We start from the raw sequence: 12085 nt of genomic DNA, 5'->3' as shown, positions 1-12085 counted from the left end.
TTTGAGTTGCCCTTTTCTGAACTTTTTCTGATGCCAGTATATCTCTTTTGAGATGAGGAGACCACATCTGTATGCAGTATTCTTCGTCTCTGCCTTTCCCTTTCCACCTCTCTCTTCCGCTGCTATTTACTATTTCACGCTGTGTTATTTAACATGATGAAGATTTTTGTGAACGCACACATTTGGGGGTAGGAGAGGAGAACCTAGAAGGATCCGGCCAGTTCTTATAACCCACACACTCCAGTGCTGCAGGCCTGGAACCTACCACAGCCTTGTGAAAAGGGGATTTGGGGGGTCCACATGGCTATGGAGAAACAGCTGCCTCCTCCCAAAGACACAGGCTCCTTTCTGCACCACTCAGAGACATCAGTGGGGTTCCTGGCAGAGTAAGGTGTTACTCAGAGGGAGTGGAGGAAGGAGAATGAGATATAAGATACACAACTGCAGGTCAAGCAAATACAACCTCAATCGGGAACAGAAGGAAATGGACTCAAAGCTCCTGATCTGAGGCCCCGGTTCAGCTAAGCACCTGCTTAACTTTAAGTCAATCGGATTTAAGGCCATGCTTGAGTGTTTTGCAGCATGGGTACCTCGCAGCGTAGGTTTCTATAGAGCAATGTGGTGCTGTGACATGTTACAGTGGCAACTGGATGTATGGATTAAGGGTGCCATAAACAGCTGAGATATTCTGTTTAAACAATCGTTTGTTGACAAGACTATTCTAATCCCATCGAAGCCCTAAGTGATAGATGCATGTTGTCTTTCTGAATCTCATGCTGCATCAGCCATTGATTTTTCAGCCTGGATGCTAGAGTAACCTTTACCTGAGCGGGTAGGCAGAAAGTGATAGTGTGTGTGTGCTCACGCTACAGCCCCTTGTTTGCACTGCGGCGGGAGGACAAAAAGGGGCTGGTTGTTGCGTTTATCCCCAGAGGAGAAAGGTGCCCTGGCCTGGCCCTTTTTAGGACCGCCACCGGGGGGAACTGGCCTAGGCTAGGGTTGCTTGGTGCTACAGTGTGGCTTGCTGCAATGCACACAAGTGAAGTGAGGGTATTTCCCACCAAAGGCCCTATCCCTTTCCTGAACAGGGGTGTTAGAGCTAAGGGTGCAGGAGGTGCAGCAGCACCCCCAGCTTGAAGTGGTTTCCATCACATCCTGGGTTTCCAGTTTGGTTTGGGGGGCTCTCAGCCCCCCTCGTACACATTGTTCCAGCCCCCCTGTTCCTGGGTGCCATGTTCCATGTGGCATGAAGCTCGGGTTACCATTTCAGTGTTAGGGGGTCCAGGTGAGATTCAGATCGTCTGGTGAGAGGCTGTTTCTCTCTCACATACACACAGACACTTCCTCCCAGTGACAGCCAGACACGAGAGTTTGTAAAACAGGAGGTTTCTGGAGGGGAGGAAGGAGAAGCCTGCAAAATGAGGGACGCACAATGGGAGGGGTGACCCCTTTGCTATTGATTAGTTTGTTTTCTCCTTCCCCTTGGTACTTTTTGGAAGTCCTCCCAGCCTGGTTACTTCAGATCCCATGTATGTACCAAGTCCTCTTCTTGACGGAGCACACACGTGGAGGGGTGTATTCCCCCCCCCACACACACACACCCTCCACAGGAGACAGCAAACTTGGTCACAGTCAGCCTGGCTTGTCTGCCTGTGCGGCACAAGTTACTGCCCTACAGCACATCAGCAGGGACTGACCCTGGGTCACCCACCAAGGGGAGCAGCAGAGCCCAGAGCCTGCCAACACCCCCCCAGCCTGGGCTGGGGCACCCTTCCTGGGCGATCTGTTTTAATCGCCTTTCTACAGGGGAACCAGGGGCAGGAATCTATTGACAGTCTGTCTCCACATTGCTGTCAATTCTTCCGTCTGCATCATTAAATCCAAGAGTGGATCTTAATTTAACGGGTTGGCTAACGGATCACCTCATTAGTTTTCAAAATTTAAAAGTAAAGAGACCCGAGTGATTTATTTAAAAAGAAGTGATTCCCCCAGAAGCCGATTTCCGGCTCTGCAGAGACATTCCCGGGAAGAAATCGCTCTGTTCCCTTTCACAAGTGCAGAAACGACCCCCGCTTCCTCCTCCGGCCCCTTTCTTCTCCCCACTGTGTTCAATAATAAATGAAAATGGGGAAAAGCAATTCATGCACCGGCTCAGCGTCTGGGTTTCTTATCAAAACAATTCCACCGAGGAGAATTCCCGGAAAATGACTCCTCGAAGTGGGTCTCTCCCCCTCCCCGCAGTCGGGATACATAGAACAAAGCAGCCTGCAGTTTACGGCTAGAAGTGACACCAGACGGAAAGCAAATGGCACTGGGGGTTGTTTTCTGGATCACAGGGGAAAGAATAGGCAGACCCCCTTCCTCTGAGGGCCCAGAATCCCGCCTTCTGCTTTGTAGGGTGCATGGGGTTTGCACTGCTCGAAAGTGTGTGTGTGTGTGTGTGTGTGTGTGTGTGTGTGTGTGTGTGTGTGTGAAAACAAACACAAGCCCCAGTTTGTATAGTGGGGCGGGGGCTGAGGGCCATTGCACCAACCTGTAGCCCCTGTGTCTGATGGAATCCACTTCCAGCCGGGGGGTGAAGCACCACCCCCAGCACCCCTCGTTCCAGCCCCTCTGGCGATAGATCGATCTCACCTCACCCGCCTCGCCTCTCTGGCAGCTGGCTGGGGGGAGGAGGGCGGTAGTATCCACACAAGCAGCTATACAGGGGCAGTTGAAGCTTTAGTAAAGCAGAAATCCGAGCTCGTGGAAAGCACTAGGCCGAGGAAATATGACAATATTGAACGGTGACACGTCTACCCTCCTGCCCCTGCCAGGCAGGCTAGCTCGCCTGTTTGGAAAGACGGGCTGGATGGAGGAAATCGATGATTTCCCCCTCCCCAGCTCCCCGCAAAAAGTTACCTGCAGTTGACCCTGCAGAAGCGGGTTCTGCCTGGGAGACTGTTTGTTGTCATTAAATATCTGGTTTGGGTGTTGCTTTACACACACACACACACACACACACACACACATTGTCATTATGAACTCCCCCGCCCCATTGTGCATGCAATGAACACAGCACCGTTTTCAACAGCGTTGCAGCATCTTTGTGCCTACGATCTAGGAAAGTCCCCCGCGCTGTATCCGTCGGAGGCGCAAGGAGCCGCTCCAACCCCCGGGTGTAAAAGCTCCGTGATTCTGAGCACAAGCAAAATGGGTTCAAAGGCTGCGATAAAGGAGCAAAAAGTTGCCTGACGTTGGTCTTGCTGCGGTGGGAAAGCGGCTTCTCTTCCTAGGCTACATCGCACAGAGGCATGGCCGCCCCCTCCCTACGCGCAGATTTCCCTCGGGGCCCCTCTGCTCCCTGGGTCCTTTGGGTAAAGAAGTGTGGTGGGGGGGTCCCTGGCTAGGCAGCACCTTTTCTGGTTTCGAAGCAAATGGCATCGTAACAAGATTTAGATTTTCCAAGGGAGAGAGAGAGATGAGCATAGAGGTACCCACGGACCTACCGCGTGTGTCTAATGCTAAGTCTAGAGTGCCCGAGGGGAAAATGAAATATCTTGTATTATCATAATATAGCTCTGATTATTCCCCTGGGGCAATTGCAAATCTGAATTGCCGGGGCAATAGCGTGTGTGTGTGTGTGTGTGTGTGTGTGTGTGTGTGTGTGTGTGTGAGAGAGAGAGAGAGAGAGAGAGAGAGAGAGAGAGAGAGAGAGAAACACATTTACTATTAATATATAATTTCTGATAACGGTCTTTTCAATGCTAGTTTCTAGAACCTGGACTCTGTTCATATTAGAGCTTTTAAAAATATATCTCTGGCTAAAGTCACTGTTCTAGTCTATATCTATCGACCAACCTGTCTATCTATCCCTATACACCTCCTCTATCTATCTATCTATCTATCTATCTATCTATCTATCCCTATACACCCCCTCTATCTATCGATCTATCTATCTATCCCTCCCTATACACACCCTCTATCTATCTATCCTTCCCTATACACCCCCTCTATCTATCTATCTATCCCCACCCCAACCCATCTATCTATCTATCCCCATACACCCCCTCTATCTATCTATCTATCTATCTATCTATCTATCTATCTATCTATCTATCCCCACCCAACCCATCTATCTATCTATCTATCTATCTATCCCCATACACACACACCCCTCTGTCTGTCTATCTATCTATCTATCTATTCCCATACTCATAGACTCACAGACTCTAGGACTGGAAGGGACCTCGAGAGGTCATCGAGTCCAGTCCCCTGCCCTCATGGCAGGACCAAATATTGTCTAGACCATCCCTGATAGACATTTATCTAACCTACTCTTAAATATCTCCAGAGTTGGAGATTCCACAACTTCCCTAGGCAATCTATTCCAGTGTTTAACTACCCTGACAGTTAGGAACTTTTTCCTAATGTCCAACCTAAATCTCCCTTGCTGCAGTTTAAGCCCATTGCTTCTTGTTCTATCATTGGAGGCTAAGGTGAACAAGTTCTCTCCCTCCTCCTGATGACACCCTTTTAGATACCTGAAAACTGCTATCATGTCCCCTCTCTGTCTTCTCTTTTCCAAACTAAACAAACCCAGTTCCTTCAGCCTTCCTTCATAGGTCATGTTCTCAAGACCTTTCATCATTCTCGTTGCTCTTCTCTGGACCCTCTCCAGTTTCTCCACATCTTTCTTGAAATGCAGTGCCCAGAACTGGACACAATACTCCAGCTGAGGCCTGACCAGCGCAGAGTAAAGCGGAAGAATGACTTCTCATGTCTTGTTTACAACACACCTGTTAATGCATCCCAAAATCACGTTTGCTTTTTTTGCAACAGTATCACACTGTTGACTCATATTAAGCTTGTGGTCCACTATGATCCCTAGATCTCTTTCTGCCATACTCCTTCCTAGACAGTCTCTTCCCATTCTGTATGTGTGAAACTGATTGTTCCTTCCTAAGTGGAGCACTTTGCATTTATCTTTATTGAACTTCATCCTGTTTACCTCAGACCATTTCTCCAATTTGTCCAGATCGTTTTGAATTTTGACCCTGTCCTCCAGAGCAGTTGCAATCCCTCCCAGTTTGGTATCGTCTGCAAACTTAATAAGCGTACTTTCGATGCCAACATCTAAATCGTTGATGAAGATATTGAACAGAGCTGGTCCCAAAACAGACCCCTGCGGAACCCCACTTGTTATACCTTTCCAGCAGGATTATACCTTTCCAGCAGCCATTAATAACTACTCTCTGAGTACGGTTATCCAGCCAGTTATGCACCCACCTTATAGTAGCCCCATCTAAATTGTATTCACACACCTCTCTATTTCCTGGCATGAAGCAGAAATTAAATAACAACCAGGGAACATATTGAAGTCGGGGGTAACACTGTCCCCCAAAAGCTGCAGGATCGAGCCCAGCACAGATCCTCCTAACCGTGAATCCGCCAGTGTCCCCTTAGCGACAGGAATAGGGCCAATAGGCCGCTGTCTGGAGTCCGATCAACCAAATTCCCAAGTCAAAGAAAGCAGCGGTAGTAGGATCGGGCCCTCAGTCGAAGGCGCTATCTCTGGGGAGGCACGAGGGGGCTAACTGGTGTAAACTGAAGTTAGCCTCACTTGTAGGGCAGAGAACAGAATCTCTTCTTTTGCTTTAGCCACAAACACCCCCTTCCCCTCCCACCTCCCCCGGATCCATTAACCCTTTACTGGCAAAAGGAGAAATCACCTGGAAAATACCCCGTCCAAGCTTGCCTCTCTTTTGTTGTTGTGGGTTTTGTTTGTTTGGTTTTGTTTACTTGGTTGTTTTAAGGACAGATTCCCCTGCCTTCTTTGCGTCCCGACTGGGTACAAAATATGAAAACAAGACAGCTGCCCGAGAAGCTCCTTGACGTGGTTGAGAAGGGATTTGGAGCAATGGCCGGTCGATAGACTTTAACATATTCACAGATGTGTGATACCTACGTAAATACTCCTAGCGACTGCACATAAATCTCCCCCCCCCCTCAAGTCCAGCGCCCCCTCCCCAAACCACCCTGCTTAGAATGGTTGGTGCTTTAGTTTCTAAACACATTGGAACGAGCGGTGCCATCTGTAACTTTAACATCAGAGGGAGGCGGCCTCCCTTTGTCAATATCAGCTGGGTGATCACAGCAGAGGGGGACGCGTTACTCGCTTCCCATTGGGTTTTGTGCGCCACTGAACAAACTTTTATTTCCAGATTCTCTCTCTCTCTCTCTCTCTCTCTCACAAACACACACACACCCTCGTACAATTTCCAAACTACACAAACCGTAAAAGGAAGCAGGACCATGACTCGGAGACCTAAATCACACACTCACAATCGATTGTAGTACTCCCAGATCTTAACACACGTTGGAAGGTCAAGCCGAGTTGCAGAAGGGCGGGTGTTAAGAAATAAACCTTAGCAATTGTTTTTATCAACCATTCTTATTGTTACAGGGATTATAATATATATATATATATATATATATATATATATATATATATATATATATATATATATATATATATATATATATATATATATATATATATATATATAATTCATATACAGACGCATATATATAATAATGGAATGTGATTCAGACGCATATATCTAATCTATCTAATATATAATAATATGCTATAATTCATATATAGATGCATTAATATAATATAATATAATATAATATAATATAATATAATATAATATAATATATATCTCCATACACCCCGTCTATCTATCTATCTATCTATCTATCTATCCCCATACACTCCCTCTATCTATCTATCTATCTATCTATCTATCTATCTATCTATCTATCTCCACACACCCCATCTATCTATCTCCACACACCCCTTCTATCTATCTATCTATCTATCTATCTATCTATCTCCATACATACCATCTATCTATCTATCTCCATACATACCATCCATCTATCTATCTATCTATCTATCCCCATACACCCCATCCATCTATCTATCTATCTATCTCCCATACCATCCAGATTCATTTCTGCTTTTAACTGTGAGCTACAGAAGATAAACAATCCAGGTTTCTGACAAATGAAACCCTCGCCTCTGAGTTGAAATGTTCTAGTTACATAAACAGCTGAAGCCGATAGGATCAGTGCTGCACTTTGCCATCTAAGACCTCTCCATGACCAGCCCATTCAAATGGTCTGCTGAAAAGGCATGGCTGTACCTCTGGTGGGGAAGGTGCTTTGCCCGTGAGACGAGAAAGACTAGACAAGAGAAGAAAAAAATGGACAGAAGGAGAAAAAACAAGAAAGGCGAGCCGGGACCCTTTACAAAGAAAATATGTTCCCCCGTTTTATGGTTACATAATGTTGTTCTGTGTCCCTAAGCAAATGTTTTCTTGCTTTCACAAACACAAGGTGCGCGCTTTGCCAGCCGGGCTTTGCTCATGGAAGAGTTTAAAGTTCAAGGGTTGGGCCCCATTTAACTTTTCAAAATAAATTGCTAATTAAAAAGGCTCTGAAAGTCTGCCACTGATTTCCCCCTCCGCCTTATTGGGCACAGGCATTTTTTTTCAGTTGGTGGAATGGGATGAGCCCTCGCCTGTGATATTTGCAATATTATACAAGCACAAAAGTTATTTTGCTGGATTTCCAAGTCGCAGAGGGAATGGAGATACCAACATCTGGGCTGGACTTCACCCCTGGAAATGTGACAAAGGTTTGCAGTTCGGAAGGCTGTGAAAAGGCTTTTAGATTAGATTAGATTCTCTTTTTTAAAAAGTTACTTCTGTGTGTGTGTATAGACAGTTGCTCTATAAATTATAAGCGTATAGGATAATACTAAGAATAATATGTAGACCACTAATGGAATAAATCATATATCTGAGAAAACATTATATGACCATATCGAAGATATCATATAATTAATTCCCTTAAATGTTAATACATTATTTTCTTCCGCGTCTTATTCTTTCTTTCTTTCTTTCTTTCTTTCTTAATAAGGCAGTAAGACACCTGGTTAAACAGATTTTTTTTAAAGACTTCCCCCTGGTAGCCCTGTTCTTATCCCGTCCGTCTCAGTTAAAATGTTATGAGAATAGAAAGTTGCGAGCCAGTTGGTATGAAATGAGAAATCTCTCCCAGGCATAACTTCTAAATAGGAGTGCTTTTTGAAGCTCAGAACTGGAGACGTGTCCAGCTATGAAATCGGATTGATCGATACATGAAAATATAATGCATGATGCAAAATATTTTTTTCCTGTAATTCCTTTATTTTTCCTTAAACCTAACTCTTTTCCAGTTTTAAAAGATCTCCTTTATCGAACCGCCTTGGAATGGATTCATAACCGAGCTTTCACAGAATGTCATCCTACTAGAATATTGGGGATTTTTTTTAAATTTAAAAATAAATGGATTTATTTCAATTGATTCGAAAACCCCGTTCGGGTTCGAACCGGAAGAGTGTTTTCTCTCTGTGTATTAGATTTGAAAATAAGAACTAAACGGGGTATATACACTCAAAAAAAAAGAAAAGGTACAAATTCAGCTTAAATCCTGTTACCTACTCATTTTTTAAAAATCCATTTCACCCACGCCTTTCCCCTGAGAGAAAAAATATTTCCCACCACTCAATGCTGAATACTTCGATCAGAATCATGCAGAATCGCCACGCGGTTAATTTACCCCGTGGAATGAGAACCTAGGGAGAGAAACGTTAAAAAGAAAAACCCAGAAGTGGCAAAAGGTTAACGGAAAGTTACGTTTCCAAGAGTGTCGTGTGTGGGAATTTACTTACACAAGGAAAGAGGGGGTGATACGGGATATGTCTCTGTGTATAATGTTCTACATTCTTGTTTCGAAAAATCTTGGGACAAATAAAAATATATAATGTATAATTCTATAATCACATGGATAGCTACATTTATAGAGACAATAGATATAAATAGATATTTACATATGTATCTGTAGCAACTAGATCTTTATCTATACCTCTATAACCGTTTTTGCTTGTGTATGGCCGTCTACGAATAGATTGATGTGAATATGTGTGTGTCTCTATGGGTGTGTGTGTGTTGTATATCTGTATGAATATGTGTGTATACATGTTAGTAAGGTATAGGTGTGTATACATACTATATATATATATACAGAGAGAGAGAGAGAAGGGTATTTTAATTTACTAAGTAAGTTTGAGTCCCTAAGCAGAATTCCAAAGATTCAATATAGATGGACCCAAATTCTAAAGTAACTTTCTCAGCTTAGATTTTTTGTTTTGCTTTGGAGGTGAAAGCTTTTGAATTCCCTTCAAGAACCACTATCAAAGTCTCCTTTTTTTTAAAGCTATTGATTGTAAAAGTCTTATTTAAACCAACACATTTTAGTTTCTCACATTTTAAAACATCATCTGGGGCCCATTGTATGGAAAATCGATCAGCAGAAATTGCCACGGTGTTTGCTTTACAGTTAATTGTTGTAAAATCGAGACATCTATAGGCACAGGCTGGGCTATAAAATATTTGGAACCGAAATGAAAGGGTCTGCAAAGGGATGTTTTCAATAGCCACTAAATAATTCACCTGCCAGGCTATTCTGTAGTTATTTTGAAGCTTTAAGGAACTTTAAGGAACTTGATTTTCTGTAGGAGACATACCATGTAAGCTTTGTCTTTCTAACTGCATAAAGGAAATATTTCCTGTATCTCTCTTTCTCTCTCTCTTGCGACCCTGTATGCCTTGCCAAAGAGATTCGATGTTCGTGCGTGTTAGATTAGATGATTGATATAAGATTGATATACCCCTACAAAGCTGGCCAGTGAGTCCCTGAGCTGCATTTCGAGACACACAACTTTTGTTTTGTAGCTATTCCTAAATGGAAAGAAACAGAGAAAAATGCAGAAAAAATCATAACAAAATAGCAGCCTTGACCAGCACCTTAGTTACAAGGGGGTGAGAATTATAAACGGGGAAATACATTGATAATGTGTCATTCATATTTTTCTCTTGAAATTAAAATATTTTTCAATACTTACTGGCTTACCTAGTCCCAGATTCTAAGAAATATAAGATGAAAATAGATAGATAGATAGATAGATAGATAGATAGATAGATAGATAGATAGATAGATAGATAGATAGATAGATAGATAGATAGATAGATAGATAGATAGATAGATAGATAGATAGATCAATGAAGCAACCGTAATATATTTAGGAATACACCTAAGCAACTCAGTATCCAGCTGCTTTCAAAGGAGATCACAGTAATTATAGCTGCAGATATAAACAATTTCTCTGCGATGCAATAGCTGTACTGGCTGTATAGACAGATAGAAGCACTATCTGTGTATTACAGAATTATTTCTGCGTGGGTTGGGTCTAGGTGAACATCATTCACTAGAACACAAATTTAGCTAACCCCTCAGGAGTCACATTTAAACGGACGTTTTATCAGATGTCTTCAAATTTGCCATCCCCGTAAATCTTCTTCACTCCTGAACAGCTTGGAGTCAGAGCGGAAGTTTGAAAACAAGGCTAAATACAGGGCTGGTGGGAATAAAACCAGGACTCGGGGTCCCTAAGACACAGTGCCCTGCAATTTGATCAGCGATCCCCTTTACTCGGCCCTTCGCAATAGGGCTGTTTCCTTATTCTTTCAAAGGCAGGTTGGAACCCAGGGAACAAACTTCAGACCGTAGCAAGGCTTAGTGAGTCTAAAGGTTCCCTACCCCAATGACGGTCCGAAAGATCCTGACCCCCTACATCACATCCTCTCTGTCCCTGGACTCCCAATTTACCAGCTTTCTGCCTCCTTCCCCATCCTCCGCAGGTTTTTAGCACTGGTACCATGCAACCCCAAGCCCCCTCGCTCCTGCTCGCCCCGTGTTCGTGAAAGTCACCGGGCGGCTTCGGAGAAGCAGAGAGATGAGGATTAAATAGAGAGAGGGAGCGCAGGAAAAAAAGAGCCAGAGGGAGAGGAGGGGATCAATGGGATACAGCTGTCGAATGGAGCTAGAGAAAGGAAATCAAAACCGCCTGCCACAACTGCAGCTCAACTAATCGCTGAAAGACTCCGAGTGACCATCAGAGAGACCGGGCTGTATTCTGAGCCAGTTTACCAGACCGCTGGGCGTGCAGGGCCAGGCCAGGGAGTTTCCAGAGGTGACGTTTGAATGCCCACCATCAGGAGAAACAGGAAAATATTGTGTGTCGGAAGCCTGCCTATCGATCTATCTATCTCCATACACCCCCCTCTATCCCCATATACCCTCACTATCTCCATACGCCCCCTGTATCTATCTATCCCCATGCACCCCCTGTATCTATCTACCCCCATACATCCCCTCTATCCCCATACGCCTCATCTATCTCCATACACCCTCTCTATCCCCATACACCCATCTATCTATCAATCTATCTCACCCCCTGTATCTATCTACCTATCTATCCCCAGACACCTCCTGTATCCCATCTGTCTATGGGAACACAACTGCATGGGCGTTGCAGATTGGAAAGGGTTTCCAATGAAACCTGTTTGCAGCAGGGAAATCAAATTAGCTCGAATTCCTTCGAGCTGGGAGGGCCAGAGGGTTCGGATGTCCGGGGCAGCTGGCTGGATCCATCTTTCAAAGAAAGCCCTTACACGGGGCCCGATGCTGGGGAAGCCTGGTTGCAGAGAGCAGCCCAGCCTGCCAAATGCTCAAGTACCGACTGTTAATGCGACGCGGAGCTCGGCTCGGGTATAGGAGAAGTGGGCAGCCAGAGTCCCCCGGGAGACTGGGCAGAAAACAAGGTTCTAACCAACACCCCGCCCCAAACCCAGCATGGATCCCGGGGGGGCTGAGACACTCCCCCACCACTCCGCCCCCGGAGCATGTGGCCTTTGAAAAGCTACTCCCAGCCCAGGGATTTCTGGAGCACGACACCCCTGTCCCATTCAGCGCGGCCCTGTGCTTTCTGTCCCACGAGTCCCGGCTTCAGCCTCTTCCTCCAGCGGATCCGGTTCAGGGCAGGGGGCTCTGGGCGCCTCTCGGCAGGAAGCAGCTAATTGTGGTTCACCAGGCGATCGCCTCTCGCTGTGGTGTGCTGGGTGTACATTTCTGGCCGACGCTATGGGGTGGG

This window comes from Gopherus evgoodei, chromosome 22, assembly GCF_007399415.2.
Source record: "Gopherus evgoodei ecotype Sinaloan lineage chromosome 22, rGopEvg1_v1.p, whole genome shotgun sequence".
In the NCBI taxonomy this organism is placed as follows: domain Eukaryota; kingdom Metazoa; phylum Chordata; order Testudines; family Testudinidae; genus Gopherus; species Gopherus evgoodei.
Note: the sequence above shows the minus strand (reverse complement) of the source record.